Source organism: Pleurodeles waltl, chromosome 6 (genome assembly GCF_031143425.1).
Source record: "Pleurodeles waltl isolate 20211129_DDA chromosome 6, aPleWal1.hap1.20221129, whole genome shotgun sequence".
NCBI lineage: Eukaryota > Metazoa > Chordata > Amphibia > Caudata > Salamandridae > Pleurodeles > Pleurodeles waltl.
The window spans coordinates 1672224736-1672242155 of NC_090445.1; the positions used below are offsets into that span (position 1 = coordinate 1672224736).

Consider the following 17420-nt stretch of genomic DNA (forward strand, 5'->3'; position numbering starts at 1 on the left):
ATTCCGTTGTAACGGTGACCGATATTCCTTCCTCCGAAACCTAAGTACCATTATTTTCTATGTTATTTATATTTCAGCAGACGGGATATCCGTCACCATTGCAATGGAGTAACGCCTCCTCTGAGCTTTAAATCAGGCCCTATATCCCGTCTGATGCACTTGCACTGCTCTCTCAAATCATTATTATGTTACTAACCTCATTTTTAGCCCCCAGGTTCAAATTCATTCACATTTACAGAATGTGTTTAATTTTTTCAATGTTCAATTTTGATTCTTTATTTAAGTATACTTTTTAAATCTGTTAATATTACTTAATTTTCTAAGCGGTGACAGGCCCCAAGTAGTCTTTGCAGACCCCCAGGGGTATTCAGACCACAAGTTAAGAACCACTGCTTTACGGGGCAGCCACAAATAGGTGTTTCATATGAACAGCAATGTAACTTAATGCAGTACACTACAATTGGAATTCAATGGCAGCAACTTCCTAGGACATTTGAGTCGAAGATGGTACATAACAAATCACACAACATGAGTATAGAGCAATTATTAGCCCAGCTGGTGGGGTTCTAAGCAATCACAGTAAGCAGTTTAACAAGAGGTCAATGTCATGGAATCAATCTAATATGGGAACACCGCGGTAGCTATTTATGTATGGGAACAGTGTAGTATTTATTTATTCGCAAAGATTTCAATTCCCTCTTGAAGATAGAGAATGGGTGATGTTGTCAGAGTTCAGGAGGTAAAGAATTCCATAGTGGAAGACCACGGCCAGTGATGAACTGGCAGACAGTTCTTGGCTTCCTGAAGCTGGGCGATTAAAGGCTGGGGAGATCTTTACAGCGTGGTGCATGTTCACCATCAGAAGTGGTCAACTTGTTAGTGAGATAGCTGGGGATTTAAGACTGATAGCCACACGATCTCTCGTTTTTGGAATAATATTGGTTCATAGTTCCTCTCATTAAATGATCCACTGAAGGTGGTTGTTTACGAATATAAGGATTTAGAAGAACATTGAGTAAAAACTATAAAAGTTAAGTACTTTGATTGCCCGTACTTAACAAAATTGTGTTTTGAAGATTTCATCACAAATATGTTTTGAGAAATTTGACTTCCTTGCCCAATAAAAAAGTTTCTTCCACTTGATACAAAACTGGTCCAGATACAGCAGTCTTGAGTCCATCAACTCATCCCCATTTCAGTATCTTCTACATCCGCCTACTATCCGTCAATATTAAAAGTCCTCTAACACAGCAAAAGACATTCTTCAAGAAGTAGGAGAAAGAAGGGCTGTAAATGAAACCAGTGGCGGCTAGTGGCAAACAAAACTAGTGGAACGAATATGTAACCCATGGAGAGGCACTGGTTAAAAAAATGCAGTACCCTTAGAGTCAACACCAAAGCTCTCAATTGTGGTCTGTTTTAAACAGTGTTTATAACAGGCCATGATTGAGAGATTTGGAGCTGAGGCTGAAGGCACTGCAAGTTTCTCACAGTGCCTGTCAGTGAGTTAATTTAAATTAAAATACACAAATAAAGATGTACTTACTGTATAGGTGACTCCTCCAGCACAGGTAGCAAGATCCAAAAGCCTCGTCCAAGTGCCTTCTACCAATCCTACTGCTTCTGTTGTGCTGCTCAGGCAGCATGAGAGCAGCACCAGGATTGACTGGAGCGTCGTGGTCCGACGCTCCTTGAGGCCCTGGAGGCCTATGCATTCTCTCCACCCAGCTGTCTGAGACAACTCGCTTGGAGTGTTTAAAGTGCGCATGTCGTCTGGCCGTCACAAGACAGGCAGCCAACGTGACATGCACACTTTAAACTGAAGTGCACTGTGCCCACTGTTCCTCCCCGCTGCCGGCCCCGCCCTCTCACATGTCTGCTTGCCAGAATGAAAATAAAAGTAGTTTTAAATTTGTTTTATTACCATTTTATTTTTCATGATTCCCTTCACTTTCAGCGGCGGGCCACGCTTTTCCGCCCCCATGGAGGCACCGCCGCTGAAACAACAAAACAATATCCGTGTGGCGTTCTTAAGGTCTCATTACTCAGGGTCTCACATTTTTTCAATAAAGCACATTGTGCTTTCCTCATGTCTAAAATTATGGGCCTGATTCTGACCCCGGCGGTTCCTTACCGCCGGGGCCAGGGTCGGCGGGAGCACCGCCAACAGGCTGGCGGTGCCCCGCAGGGCATTCTGACCACTGCGGTTTTGCCGCGGTCAGAAGTGGAAAACCGGCGGTCTCCCGCCGGTTTTCCGCTGCCCTGGGAATCCACCATGGCGGCGCAGCTTGCTGCGCCGCCATGGGGGATTCTGACAGCCCATACCGCCATCCTGTTCCTGGCGGTTCTCCCGCCAGGAACAGGATGGCGGTATGGGTTGTCGTGGGGCCCCTGGGGGCCCCTGCAGTGCCCATGCCAATGGCATGGGCACTGCAGGGCCCCCGTAAGAGGGCCCCACTTTGTATTTCAGTGTCTGCATTGCAGACACTGAAATACGCGACGGGTGCCACTGCACCCGTCGCACCTTCCCACTCCGCCGGCTCAATTCTGAGCCGGCGTCCTCGTGGGAAGGGTCTTTTGCACTGGGCTGGCGGGCGGCCTTTTGGCGGTCGCCCGCCAGCCCAGTGCAAAAGCCAAAATACCCTCAGCGGTCTTTCGACCGTGGAGCGGTATTTTGGAGGGGGGAAGTCTGGCGGGCGGCCTCCGCCGCCCGCCAGACTCAGAATGACCCCCTATGTGTACTTGTAGAAATCGTGCTTTTTGCAATTACAATGAATATTCTATTCTTCAATATTTATGTTATTTAAAACGTTAGAAATGCTTTCACGTTTTTTCTGCTGAAGGTTTTTTTTCTTGTGCTACCAGTTTCTTAACTCTTGTTCAGCAGAAGTTCGAACTTTGTATTGTGTACAGGACACGCTCCACTCAGACTTTTCTTCTCCTCCCACAGTAGGCAATAGAGTACATGATTCAGTCTTCAATTTCATGTTCCGAGAATGCATTCAACCCAACAGTTACCCTGAAAAATGTAGAGTTGCTTCAACTTAGTTTTTTCATTTTTTTAGTGTGTTGTTCTTCTATATCTTTCTCAAAATTAGCATTTTAAGTGGATTTTAGGATATGCACTTTATATGGAGCCCCATTTTCCTATAATTATTTTACAATCTCTTCCCATTACACTCTACCTTTTGGTCTTAACTATACACCTGCTTTGTTAGTTGAAAAAGCTGTTAATATCTCTTTGATAATCTTTTATTCTAGTATAGCTGTAGTTGCTTAATTGCATGTGGGTTGAGAAAGCTTGTGTTGATGGGAATGGACCATGTCTAAACCATGTCTGAAACTGGGCTGTCTAGGTCCAGTTCGTTTTTAAAGCTGTTTGCATATGCTAGTTGCAATTGCATGTGCAAATATTTTTTTAAGCATGTAAAATCAGTTTTCACATTTACAAACAGATTAACTGAGTAAACCTATACCCAGTTGTGATGTGTGGGTGTTCTAGGGTGGGAATGATCAGGGGACACATAGGCCCTGTGTGACGGGCTGGAACCCGTTCGCCCGCACATGGCTCTCTCTTGTGCTGACGCTGCCCCTGTTACTCAGAGGCTTCCTGGTCTCTCTGGCCGAGATTGGTGGAATGACCGGCAGTGGCGGGACGCCAGGAGGTCAAAAGTGCTGCTGCCAGAACTTACGGTGTTCCGTAGCTGTGAGGAGAAAGCGGGAGGCAAGAAAACAGCCGTGAACCATCCATCGGAGAAGGAGAATCCTAGCAAGAGAGTGGCAAACGAGGAAGATGAGGAGCAGAGCCCACCCTACATCTGGAGGCAGCGGTACCATCCGAGCATTGGAGGAGAAGGCGGAAGACGAGCAACGGAAGACCCTGTTCCAGGCAACCGGGAGGACGAAGTGCAGCATCCTGCCACGCTTCAGGAGGAGCGTGGCCATTCAGGTGCGTGGGACCACATCCCTGAACGAGAGTGAGAGAGAGAGAGAGGAAGAGAGCAGAGCGAGCGGGGGGGAAGGAAAACACGGAAAGAAGAGACGGGGAAAGACAATACCGGGTAACATAAAAAGCACGAGTACTGGGGGGGGGGGGGGGGGGTTTGGAAAAGTGAAACGGGCAAGGACGAGGGAGGGAATAAATAGGGAGAGATAAAATACGTACCACCGGGCACCGTAGAGCACCGTCACCAACAATAGACCAGCTAAGACCCGCGCACAGGAACGGTTGAGCACTGAAGGGAAATAATGAGACAGAAAGGACAGGAGTTAGACCACTAAGAAACAAACGGAAGAAAGCACAAACTAACATAAACCGGTCTGAGAAATGTAACCTTGACAAGAACAGTGAGACAGGGAAAACAAAGAAAGCATAAGGAAACAAAATAGATATCAGTATCACGTTCACTTACCGCTATTATTCTCTTCTCTCCACATGCACTTCCCGGGGGACAACCTGTGAACCAGGGAGACAGAAAGAGAAGAGTGAAGACCAAACCTCAAGAACATTCCAACACCCTAAACCCAGCAAACAAAGACTGAAGTATACTCACTTGAGTCATACCACATCCAATATCACCAATAAAATACCTTTTCCCAGACTGTAACGCGGTCTAGAGTGATTCATCCACACCCATACGGATACACCCTGATTATGATTTCGGCAGTCTACAAACGCCGAAGTCCTGCCAGCACAAGACCGCCAGTGATGGCGGTCATCAGGCCGCCATATTTTGACTGCTGGCGGCTCTCCACCATAAATTGGGTGGAGAGCTGCCAGCAGCCATACTGGCGGTTGGCGGTGCAGTGGAGGCTGTTCCGCTGGCACCGCCACGTCAGCACAACACCACCACGCCTATTACACCTTAGTAATAGGCGTGGCGGTGTTGTGTTGGCGGGGCGCTGGCGGCGGAGCCAGCGCCATGGACCCCGATCCCTCCTGGACGACCCGGGCGACCACCAGCCAAGGTGATCAACCGACAGGGGAGGGAGAGAAGGAGGGGGGTGTTGAGTGTTGTGTTCGTGAATGGGGGGGTGTGTTTGTGTGAATGGTGGGGGATGTCGTGTGTGTTTGTGTGCGTGTGTATGCAAGTGTATGTGTGCGTGTGTACATGCGTGTATGTGGGGGGTGGCGGGGTGTCATGGCCGTGTGCGTGTATGTGTATGTGTGCGTGTATGTATGTGTGATGTGTGCCTGCATGGATGTACAGGGGTTGTGGGGTTCGGGATGGGGGTCGGGGGGTTCAGAATGGGGATCGGGGGGAGGGTGGTTCAGAATGGGGATGGTGGAGGGAGGTGTCACTGCTTAGGGGGGTGGGGGGCTTCTGATGGGGTTGGGGGGAGGGTCCTAAATGGAGGAGGGGGTTGGGAGTCCTGCAGTGGCGACAGGAATGAGAATTCCTGTTGCCAGTATCGTTACCGCCAGGGATTCCATGTTAGGGCTGCCGCCACGGAATCCCTAGTAAAAAGGATGCTCAAAATACCGTGGGCGGTGTTTGGTCCTACCCCCCCTTGCAGTACAGGTACTGTATTGCAGCCAGTTCACTTCCATTGTCATAATTTGGTGGTCCTGCACCGCCACGCTGTCGGCAGTCTGGGCGCCACCGCTGGCCTGGCAGAGCAGGACTGCCAGGGTCATAATGACCCCCGTAGTGCCATGGGACACAACTGCCATGTATGCCCACTTTTTGCACCCTTAGGGCACCATGCTACTATAGAAGGGTCTGCAGAAGCTTATGAGGCCTCTTACGTGATAATGATATTGTTGGTGCACTTGTACTACCAGTGCTATCCTCAGAGGGTTTTTCCTAATTACACAGGGGTGTGCCCACATGCAAATGAGGGAATCACTTTTCCTTCGCACTTGTGAATTTTAGATACGGGTGCAAGGGCAAACGGTCCTTTGAAGGCGCACTGACAGTGCTTCACAAAAGGTAAACCAGCCTTCTGGTGAGGGAGGAAGTGGGTCCCAGGACCCCACAGGCATCCACCTGCAGACAGGTGCAGCCACCCACTCCAAGTGTCTGAACAGGATCCCTCCCCCTCTTTCAAGTGCAGGAGGCATGCCCCTGTACTGTAAAACATTGAGTGGCTTGTAAACTGGCTCTTCCTATTTAACTGAATCCCCAGAAAAGGCAAGAGTGGACACTGTGTCCATTCTGTAAAACAGGCCCTGGAAAGTTTGTTGCAGCTCCACAAACAAGCATTCCCCTGCATATTTACAAATGTATGCAGGGCCTATGTCTCTGAAAATAATCACATAAAGCCTAAGTGGACATGCAACCACCCTAAAATGGTTCTGAGTATAATGCAAGTGGCCTCTCCTGACGAAAATATATTTTTGCCTTCCAGAAAAAGAATGCAAGTGCACTTTGAATACATCATTATTGCATGTGCAGGTTAGAATTATACAAGCAGGAAGCTCTTCACATACATTCAAATAGTATTGAAAGACTTGCTGCCTTGGAAAACTTGAATTCCTGAATTTTGTAAATTTGCAACCACGCTAGGCAGTAACCAGGTGTGTGTAGATTTATATATTTTTCAAGAATGGGTCCCCTATCATCCGCAGCACAGCATGTCCCAGATGTATGTATTTTGTTTTACTAATTTTAAGCAATCCAGTTTGAAGCTACTTAGGTGGATGTTGAACATGTAATAAGGAGTGTGCCTTATAATTTATACAAATTTAACTTGTACATTGGAATAGGACAGTGCCTGATTTATAATATAGTAAGTATTGTGGCCTGAAGTTTTGCTCAGGAGCCCGCTGTTGGTGCTACAGAATGTCAGGGGTGCCAACTGCCTATGCTGTACAGTCATGATTCCCCCTCATGCCTCTTTCATCTACCACCCTTTATCTCACTCTTACAGGTTCTTTTTCATCTCTTCTTTCTCCATTTGTCACTGTTTCCCCATCTTTCTCTTCCTTTTCTCCTCCTCTCATCTATTTGCGTTTTTCTCTCTCTTGCTCTTAATCAAAGATTGTTGATGGTCCCCACACCACACCCAGCACTTGATTTGACCCAGTGGGCCCCACCAGCAATCACCGGCCCAGATTAAGCACTAAAAGTAATTTGAAATATGCATACAGTATTCCCATCAAGGCTCTAGCTGAACCTTCCAGTAAGATAAAGGAACACACTTTTGGTCCACGTTTCCCATTGCCACTCCTCAGGAAATACCAACTAAAAGTTGCTAGGGATTCTGTGGAATTCATAAGATTTAAGAGTCAAATCTTTCAGTAGAGGAAGGAAAGGAGTGATTTAGAAGCAGCTGAGAGTGACACCACCTCACTATGTTGTTGTCCTTCCAGCCAACCCAACCATTGATCTTCTAAGAGAAAGTGTGTCTTTACCTTTTGGTAGTTTGGTAGCTACTTGTCCGTACCAGTTATCAGTCACCACACATTAACAAGTTGCACTATCAGATTTTCAGACATCAATTCAAAATCACCTGCTCTTTGAGCGTTGGACCAGTGATGAGACTCCTTGTGGTATCGGTGTGGTGAAGGTCAACTCGTCTGAGACTACGTGTCACTGCTGTATGACATTGTTGCAATGCATAGACCACTTCCCTTTCCTTCTGAGCAGAACATGTAGTTAATCCTCTGATCATGATAAGGTTTTCCAGACCGGCCAACTAACATTGTGTTGCACGATACAGGCACCCTTTTCACGGGAAAGAGCCTGAGCAAACTCAAAGGAGCGAGGTGTAGGTCAACCTTTCTGGGTGAGGAATGGACGTTTCCACATAAATTAATTGGTGACAGACGAAAGCTTCCAGCAAACCACTTTTTAAAATATTTTTAAGCGAGGACGTTGGTGAAAGGTTCCGTACATCACCCATAAATTTGTGTGAAAACGTCTGTTCGTCATCCACGTAGGCTGACCTATACCTTGCTTCTCTGAAATTGGTCTGAGCCTGTATGGTTTTCAATTATGACAAAAAATTATACCTTGATGTATTGATTGCATTACTAACGAGGTGGTAGTCACAATTTAGGTGCTGGAAATACCTTTGTACAAATGGCACTGATGCTTTGGAACCATATTGCTGCTTTTGGAAACTCTTTAGCTATTTGAGAAGTCTATTCTCCTATTTAGTTTTAACATGATGCAGTTTTGTTCAAGCTCGATCCTCGCTTAAGCACTAGTTGTTGAAAAATGCAACACACCCCTTGTCCGGATGATGGTCCTTTGGATTTAGTAAAGGAGGACCGAAACGTTGACTGTACCCTCGAATCCCCGATTTGGTCTACACAACATCTGCTCCTCGTAGTAATGGGCTTTGAGAAACAGTTCCATGGCATCTAAGGGTTGTTGTAGACTGTTTAATGCTTGTGTTGCTGGAGCAGGTTGACATATATGTATTTAGTCCATTATTGGGAGGGTCTGTTTGTGCTTGTTACGTGCTCTATATTTTAGAAATATTGTAATATAAAAGATAACATTGAATATTTTGTTATACCCCTGTTACTTTTTCCTGATACGGTCTACAAGGCATACTGAGTAGGATTTAATCCCTTCAAAACAAATACTCTTAAAGCCTCTTTTCTTAGTATAGCTCAAAGGACATTTTTTTTCTGATGTAGAATTGATGGTTAACCCAGACTCTTGTGCTATTGGGTAAATCCTCTTTAATACTTTTCAAGCGAGGCAATGAGAAGCACTCTTAAGGGAACTATCTTTTTTCAGGATATTTTACATAAAATGATTCTAAATGGATTTTATGTACCAGTCTGTGGTTCCCTAAAAACAATGCATGCATCTGAACCTCCTAGGCATATGTGCACTCCCTATTACTACAGAAATACATTAAGAAAGTGTTGCAGTAATATTTCATTCCATAGTTTCCAATGTATAGTTTATGTGACTTCTTGCTGTAATTTGTGGTTGGTTGGCAAGTGATTTATTTGTCACAGTCCCCTTTTCTCTCTGGTTCATAAGCAGTCCACGCTGATAGGACCATCCTGCATTTAGTGAGAAGATTGGATCAGCAATTTCATCACATACTGAATTCCTTAGATTGATCTATTCATCATTAATGTAGAAAGTATACATCAATAGCATCAACAGTTGTGGTTGTGTATAGATGGTGCGCACTTCCAAAATTTCTGCTGACATCTAGGTGCAAAGTCCATGACAAGAAAGTCTTAGTTGAAGGAGGGAGTGCTTGAGTGGTTTAACACCCAGGCACAGGGTGTGTAAGCTGTCGCCTTGGAAAGGCCACAGTACATATATGAAAAGAAGAAAAACCACACCACATCACAGAATTGTAGTGAAATCAATTTATTCCTCTGTGGTGTCTCAGGAGAGAAGTCACCTGATCCAATAAAACACACTAGGCATGATGTCAGAAAGCCAGTACAGTTCTCATAATTGAAAGGAAACAGCCGACACGTGTTTAGTCAGATTTGACTTTTTCAAGGCTCCAAAAGTTGTGGAAGTATTCAGTTGTATTGAAAGGCTCCAATTCTCGATGATGTGTAAAAGTACCTTAGCATAAGTTATAGAAAAGTCCAAAGACCATGTGGCAAGGAGAAAGTTTAGTCAGTCTGTGAGCGGCGTCACATCTACGGTAGTTTGACATCTGAGATGAATGTCAGTGCTCTTAATGTAACATGTACTGTTAAAACTCATGCTCATATCAACACCAAGATTCACAAAGTTATCTGTGCACCATAAATAAAATTAGGTGCACAATATCCTCCAATTAGTAGCATAAACCCGTCATTTCTACATTCACAAAAATGTGGGTATATATTTTTAAACTAATTTGCTTACGTGCATTAGTGCATCAGCCTGGCGTAATGCAATGCATGAGCAAATCTGTGTGGGTCGTGTACAGAGTCTGGGTGCCTGCTGAGAAGGTGATTGGACATAAACCCATAGGATTTACATGAAATGTTGGCAAGCACAATTGCACCCTGGTGCCATGAGAGATTTACTCCAGTGAAAGGCAGGGCACAATGCCTATGGGGTGTGGGAAAGGAGTGGGAAGCATGTCAGCAGTAGTACATTTTGACTTTTATTTTTAAAGATTCAGGGCTATAGTGTTTTCGGACAGGCGCTGAAGATAGGTTTAGGACTCAGAGTCCCAGAACTCACCCAGAACAAGCTGTTTACTCTCTGAGGCTCAATAAGGCTGACACCTTTCCAGGGTTTCTTGAGTTCTCATTTCGAAGGGGTGAGGCCTTGCAGCTTGGGCTGTGCTGTTCCTATTTAACAGGACCAAGCCCGAGTAGCAAACCCCTCGTCCCAATAAGCAATGGAGCAAAACAAATATATTAAAAAATGCAATGGGAAGGAATGCAGGCTAGTAAAATTCCAATTGACACTTTTTGTTGCTTTTGTCATTGAGACTTCCTATCTGTGACGGGTGTGACCATACATCCATGGATGAAATAGGTCTTCGAGCCACAGGACTCAAGGTACACCTCTCTGATGAGACCCAAACAAACCTGAAACTGGTCTACATTGTTTGAGCTCTTGTTCAGAATAGGTGTTTATAATTTGGCCTCAACTGTTCCTATTTGTTCATGGCCAAGGCTGACGTGTGTGGTAGTCTCCTGATTGTAGTATTATATCGTATTGTACTGTTACATGTATATAGCGCTAACTATCCCTATGTGGGATCCTGAAACGCTTGCCTAAATGGTTAGCTTGCTACAACATTTAGGGTGTGTGGTTGGAAGTGTGCTGTCTTTGATTTGATCTTCTGTGGTAAGTGTGTTGTGTGCGATTGCCACAGAGGTGCAGTCATTATGTTATGGGGCGCCATACTTAGCAGTGTGATGGATGAACAAATGTGAGAGAAAGGTGCAAAGTTTATGTTTTTCAGTAAAATGACAACTTTGAACACCTCTGCAGGTCCCCCTATGTGTCTTTTCCTATGATCGTAGTCCATTTATCTGGTTACTGCACTGTGGATGTCCATTCTGAGATATTTTGTTTTAAATTTATGGTCCTGAGCAGGCATAGTTTGGAGGAAGACAAGGTGGAGAGATGTGCTGGGATGGACTTTGTTAATATCATCCCATATCTGATTGTAATTGTGGATGCCAAGAAGCAGTATATAGCTTTTTGGAAGATGGAGTTGTGGTCTAAATTAGAGCCTTGTCTTGGGCAGCGGTTTGTGATAGATCTCTTCACTTATTCCATGCCTGCACAGTTGCTGATGGGTGGTTTATTGCTGTGAACTGGTACAGTATTGTATGATGTCCATGACACATAGCAGTTTTGTCAAAGGTGAAAGTGTCACACAGTATAAGAAAATTGGTATGCAGTCTGTATGAACTATAGTTAACTGCCCTGCCGCTGACATGTTAGTATTATTGTGTGTGTTATATATTGTATTGTAAGTAATTTCATTTATGTAGTGCTCACTAACCTTGATGAAGAGCTGAAACACTTTATGCTAGACACCACGATGCTCTGGAACCCTCGGTTCATGGTTTTTTGTGTGATTATTGTTGGTTGTTGGGATTAGTCTTGTGCTCTTAAGGAAACCATACCATGCATTTACCATAAATCAAAGTTTGCTATCATCTTTAGTTGGAGGGGTATGTGAATTTAATCAAATGGCTAGTGGTGTTAACTGATGAGCTACGCGAGAAGAGATTGAATTGTTAGACCAACGGAGTCCACTTGGCTGTTCATGAATTAACATAGATCTACCTTGCTCTCAGGGCGAAGCTTGGTCAGTAAGATTGAAGGGATGTGAGCTTCAGATTTTCCAGCAATCACGCTGACATATAGGGTTTGATTAGTAGTTGACGGATGGGATGATCCGTCTGCCGAACTGCCGACGGGGAGGTTGCTGCCATGCTGGCTACCTCCCCGCCAGACCCATTATGACAATGCTGCTGCCACTTTCCCGTTGGGTGTAAATCTTGGTTTCCCTTCCTCAGTCCAGCGGGAAACCAAGATTTACACCCAACGGGAAAGTGGCGGCAGAATTGTCACTGGCTTGTAATCGAGCCGGCCTCAATGCTGCCGCAGCAGGGGGCTCCAGCACCCTGGCAATGATCACTTTCTGCACAGCAGACAGTGAGCATTGCAAAGGTGCTGGGCAGGGGGACCCCTGCACTGCCCATGCCAAGTGCATGGGCAGTGCAGGCCCCCTGCTGCATCCCCCTGCAGCTGTTCTCCACCAGTCTTTTCATGGCAGCGATACATCCATGAAAAGACTGGCGCAGAACCAGGTCGTAATCAGCAGAGCGGTGCTGCATGCAGCGCCCCCCTGGCTGATTCCGACCTCCTCCACTGTCAACCCGTCGGGATCGTCGATCCTAGCGGAGACGGCGGTACCCTGGTGGTCTGACCACCACGGTCGTAACGTGGCAGTCGGAACACCACAACGGCGGCAGTCCTGGCTGCCACCATGAGGCTGGCGGGTCTCAAGACCGCCAGCCTCGTAATGAGGCCAATCATGTTAAATGTTAAAATACATTATGCAGCGTGCAGAGCACAGGAGAGGGGCTTAAGGAGTGGTAGAAAAGGAGGGGATGTGGATTGCTAGGAGTACTAAGTGAGGGAGAACACTATATATTATAAAATAATTTATTTTATGAAGACTTTCAAAAATAAGAGAGGGTGAAAGTGTGTGTGCGTTTTTTCTCTGCTTATGTACACATTTCTAGTAAGATCTGACAGACACCTCACCATATCCTGCTGAAAGCACCTGCACCCAACTAGTACCAGATAATAGATTTATTGGGTGGGGGTTGGGTAGCGCCAAACATCCCACGAAGCTACACCCCTGCTTGCTCTGTGATGGTCAGACTATGAAGTTAGCAGAGAAATAACTCAGAAATAAGAATAATTATAGCGACAACACACTCCCACTGAGAGATGACCCACTGATGGTCTCTGACTCAGTTGAGACGTTTCTGTACAAGGGCGAATATTATCACGGGTCTATTCTCACCTTATGTCTATTTTTGAACCTCAAACATAACGCAATAAATCAACTTTTTATTCTTGACTATACTGCAGATACAAATTTCCTTCATTTTCCTGTGAGCAACGTAATTCCTACTAATTTAAATATATTGTTTCCACGCAAAAGGCTTTCATGCAAAATACAAGGAAAACTCTAGAGCGTCGAGCAGGTTTCTATGAGAACAAGTTGTGCCAAGATGGACACATTTAGCAATCTGCCCTTCTCCGGTTGCTTTAGTAATTCCTACGGTTTGTATCAGTCCAGAACTACAAATGAAAACAGCAGCTCTTGTGAGGCTTGAACTTTGCAGCTCATCCTCACCTAGGACTCTTTAACTCAAGGATTTTAATTATCCAGTTCTTCAATTTTGGATGACTAATTGCCTTAGAAACAAAAGTCTAAAGAATAGGTGACCAGACTGCCATTTGGGCTCTAGAAGGCATCTCCGTTGAATATGAGGTCCATGTAAGGCGTAGAGGCTTCTCTGAATACACATATGCACCGAAAACAACAGCTGATGATTAGTTATGGTTCAGGCACATAAAACTGAAAAGGCCCTGGCATTCACTAGTTATGGTGTGCAACACACAATGAACATGGTCATTCATATGTCAGCCATGCTTGGTTCTTTGAAGCCATTGGCTAAGGGGTGTATTAATCATTGCGACTGGGAATAAGTTAGGGTTTCAGTTACGCACTGGACATCGTAACTTGCGAATTCAGGACATTTCCAGTTTAATGTTCATGCGGAAACATATCTTACTATATTAACTGTAGTTTTCTGTGAATTTTCAGGTTTTTTTAATTCACTCTAATTACATTCCATATACGCATTATATACTGGGGGTGGACAACCTAACCCCCCATTTGCCTTTGTAACCCCCTTGATGGACCTCCGATATGTCTGCCAAATCTTTTGCAGATTTATCAAGTGTTGCCAAATTTATTTTCAAATTAAAACAACGTTTACCCTCTTAACATGCCCATCCTTGACAGATCATAAATTGAAAAACCAAGAGAATGGTAAACATGTTAAGACTGCCAAAGTTCATCAGATCCACCAAAAGTTATTAACGAATGTTAAAGGTGTTTCCTCCCTCTAAGTCTCCCCCCCGTGAATCTGCACAAAATCTCAAATAATTTCCCACCTCTTGAAAGTCTGACACAAACTTAACATACCAATAGAAAACTAATCCTTCTAAACTTGTACTAAATGTTTTTGGGCAAATGTCTCACAAAGTGGAAAGTTATTAGCAAATTAACACTTTTTTTGTCTGCTCTTTTTAGCTACCTCATTAATGCATCTGCATAAATTTGAAAATATCAACAGTAAGCTCAACATACTAAAGGTCTGCTAAATATCATGCCAATTCCTGAAACGGTAGTGAGGGTATAACAAATCAACAACTAACTACTTTTGCAACTGGCAAGTTACACATAAAACCCACTGGCACCTTTTTCAAATGCTAATAGCTCAAAAACTACTGAATAGATGGATAAAAACCAAGTAACATCAAAAAAACTCCCTTCATGTGAAAAGCTCCACTTTCATGCATAGTTTTGCCTAAGTCCCTTCTGTTGTCTTTGCTGCACTTCAAGCACAGACTCATGTGGGAGCTGAAATATGGAAACATACTTTCAACCCCTCCGCTTAACATGTTTTTTTCCCTGCAGAGAACTGCTTGATAATTGGCAAGCCAGACCTTAACTACATATGTAAAGTGTACAGATTGACCCATGAGGACAAAAGTTATAGACAAACCAAAACAAGCATTTACAATGCAACGGGTCTCGCGTTTGCTCATGTTAGAGCTGATCGGGTTGTAAACTCTTAACCCGACTTTTCACCTATCGGGCAAAAGTGCATTTATGCACATAACCCGAAAAAGTGAAATCAAGCATGTAAAGCGCTCGACTTCTGCCAAGCGAGATCGCGCTCGTAAATAAGAGAAAAAAAAGTCCACGAGCCCGATGGAAAACAGCGAGCCTCGCATGTTTTCTGTACTTGGTCGCTGCGCTCGAGGAGGGCTAGCCACCGGAAAAGGCATGACTAATGAAGGCAAGCAGATTTTATTAGGGAAGCCCACGAACCAATAAAAAACACTGACGTGAAGTTGACAGGGCTCCGAGCCCTTTTCTAAATACAAAAGAGTCTCGCTGCGATACGCATGCGCGAGCGCATGCAACGCAGACTCGACCCTAAAAAAAGATTTTCAATGGCAAATGTGTCTGAACCATACCATAACTCCAGGGTGGCAGCTGCCACTGTGTAATGTTACATGTACAGAGAGTTTGTTAAATATGTTACATTAGGTTCAATTTCTAATAACTATTCACTCCAGGCACTTCCCTGAAAGTGTTATGCTTTCAGCAGACAAATGCAGCTCTTTGTTTGTAGACCTAATAGAGACTTTACACGCCCCCCCCAAGTCACAGGGCACTTATAATGCTTACCACTTCCACTTAAAGATCACCTCTCGTAAACGTCTGCTGGGCCCAGGGTTTCAGATGAAAATAGCCTCCCAGCAGCGCCGGAAGCAGCCTCGGCGTGCATCTGTCAGGGAATAACAGAGGTGACATCACTGCCGCGTCCAACCTGTCATTCGAGGCTCATGCTGTAAAATCTATTTGCATGGATCTCTACTTAGAGTGGACGAATATGTCAACAACAGCAAACTGAACATGTGGTCACTGGTGACTGCCAGCAGGACCACGCCAAAGAGTACTGCAAGTCTTTTTGATCATACATGTGCATAAAATGCACCTACTGAAAGCAAAAGAACAGAACAAAGAAAATGATGCATTTCAGAATAAAACGCAAGACACACCTGTTTTACTCCCTCTACTCTATAGGTGACAAAAGATGAGTAAGTCTTCACCATCCCAGGTTAGAAATAAATAAATCATCGCACATGGCACTCACGGGTGCTGCAACACACTCCCATAGAAAATAATGTAGGTGGGACTTAAAATTACACCCTTTAGGAAATATTGTTAAATAAATAAAATATAGGGCCAGATGTAGGAAATTCCGGCTTTGCGACTCGCAAAATGCGAGTCGCAAAACCGGATGCAAGATGGTGTCCATGACACCATCTGCGAGTCGCAAGGGGGTCGCAAAGGCCCACCTCATTAATATTGATGCAAGTCGCAGATATCTGTGACTGCTTTTAAATAAAGCAGTTTTTTTTGTAATGCAGCCCGTTTTCCTTAAAGGAAAACGAGATGCATTACAAACGAAAAAAATGTATGTGTCAGTTTCATTTTTTCAGAGCAGGCAGTGGTCCATAGGACAACTGTCTGTTCTGAATTTTTTTTTTCAGGGCCATTCACAAAGGGGAAGGGGTCCAATGGGGACCCCTTCCCTTTTGCGAATGGGTTACCACCAGTGTGACACTGGTGGTAACTGCGAATTGCTTTGCGACCGCGTTCGCAGTCACAAAGCAATTCTGCATCGTGATGCGACTCGCAAATAGGAAGGGGAACTCCCCTTCCTATTTGTGACTCGCATTCCCATTTTGCGAGTCAGTAACCAGGTTACCGACTCGCAAAATGGGAATGAGCATCACGAAGTGGCTTTTGCGCCTCGCAAACAGCAATTTTCGCTGTTTGCGAGGCGCAAAAGCCTTGCTACATCTGGCCCATAGTTCTTTATTTATATACATGTTTGTGTGAAAAAACAACTGCAGGAAGCAAAAGACCAGAACAAGCTGAATGGTAACATTCAGAACCAACCGTAAGACACTTTTTTAACCTCATGGATCTAGCATCTTCTTCTGCCTACCCTCCTCTAATCTGGTCTCTGGAATCCCCTGCCCACCTATACCACCTCAATATGCTTTCTCTCTATGTCGCCTTATATGCTTTGGCATTGCCCACTAGACTCTGTAAATGTAACACAACTGGCCAGCCATGGCACCAAACAAACTGGAATCTGACAACAGACCAACACTGTGACCCTTCCGCTGCACTTGACTGAGACTGACAGAGACTGAAAATAGTCAATATAACTAAGCCCAACACTAATCAAGGCTTAGAACCATCTGGGTATGAGGCCATCTGTACGCAGGATTACTCCAAAATGTTATGTTACCTGCTGTGGACTTGTATAGCACAGCTAATTACCCGTGAGGGTATCCAGGCACTAGAGCAGGTTTATTAGTCGAAGAGCCAGGTCTTCAGCTTCTTGTGAAATTCAAGAAGTGAAGAGGAGGCCCCGATGTGTTGAGAGGTCGTCCCAGATCTTGGGTGCAATGTAGGAGAATGCTCGCCCCTCCTGGTCTGCAATTGTGGATGCAGGAGGTGTGTGCGAGTGTGTGGCTGAGCGCAGGTGTCATGATGCAAATACAGGCCGTCATTGAGTTATGCAGGTCCGATGTGCAGTGCTTTGTAAGTATGCGTGAGGAGTTTGAATTGGCTGCATTTGTAAACGGCGAGGCAGTGGAGTTCTCTGAGGTGTGGTGAAATGTGGGTGT

At 44.8% G+C, this 17420-nt stretch overlaps 1 protein-coding gene and 1 long non-coding RNA gene across 6 annotated transcripts in view; one reads left to right on the forward strand and one right to left on the reverse strand.

Annotated features, from left to right (window-relative positions):
* DAB2IP (DAB2 interacting protein) overlaps positions 1-17420 on the forward strand; it is a 1276993-nt gene that overhangs the window by 179277 nt on the left and 1080296 nt on the right. The window lies entirely within an intron of this gene.
* The window catches only part of LOC138301327 (uncharacterized), a 321141-nt gene that overhangs the window by 8994 nt on the left and 294727 nt on the right, over positions 1-17420 (reverse strand). Inside the window, exons 2-4 of the long non-coding RNA XR_011205085.1 lie at positions 15400-15499; positions 4413-4456; positions 4166-4235 (exon numbers count right to left, since the gene is read on the reverse strand). This is a non-coding gene — a long non-coding RNA (uncharacterized lncRNA). The remainder of the gene's footprint in view (positions 1-4165; positions 4236-4412; positions 4457-15399; positions 15500-17420) is intronic.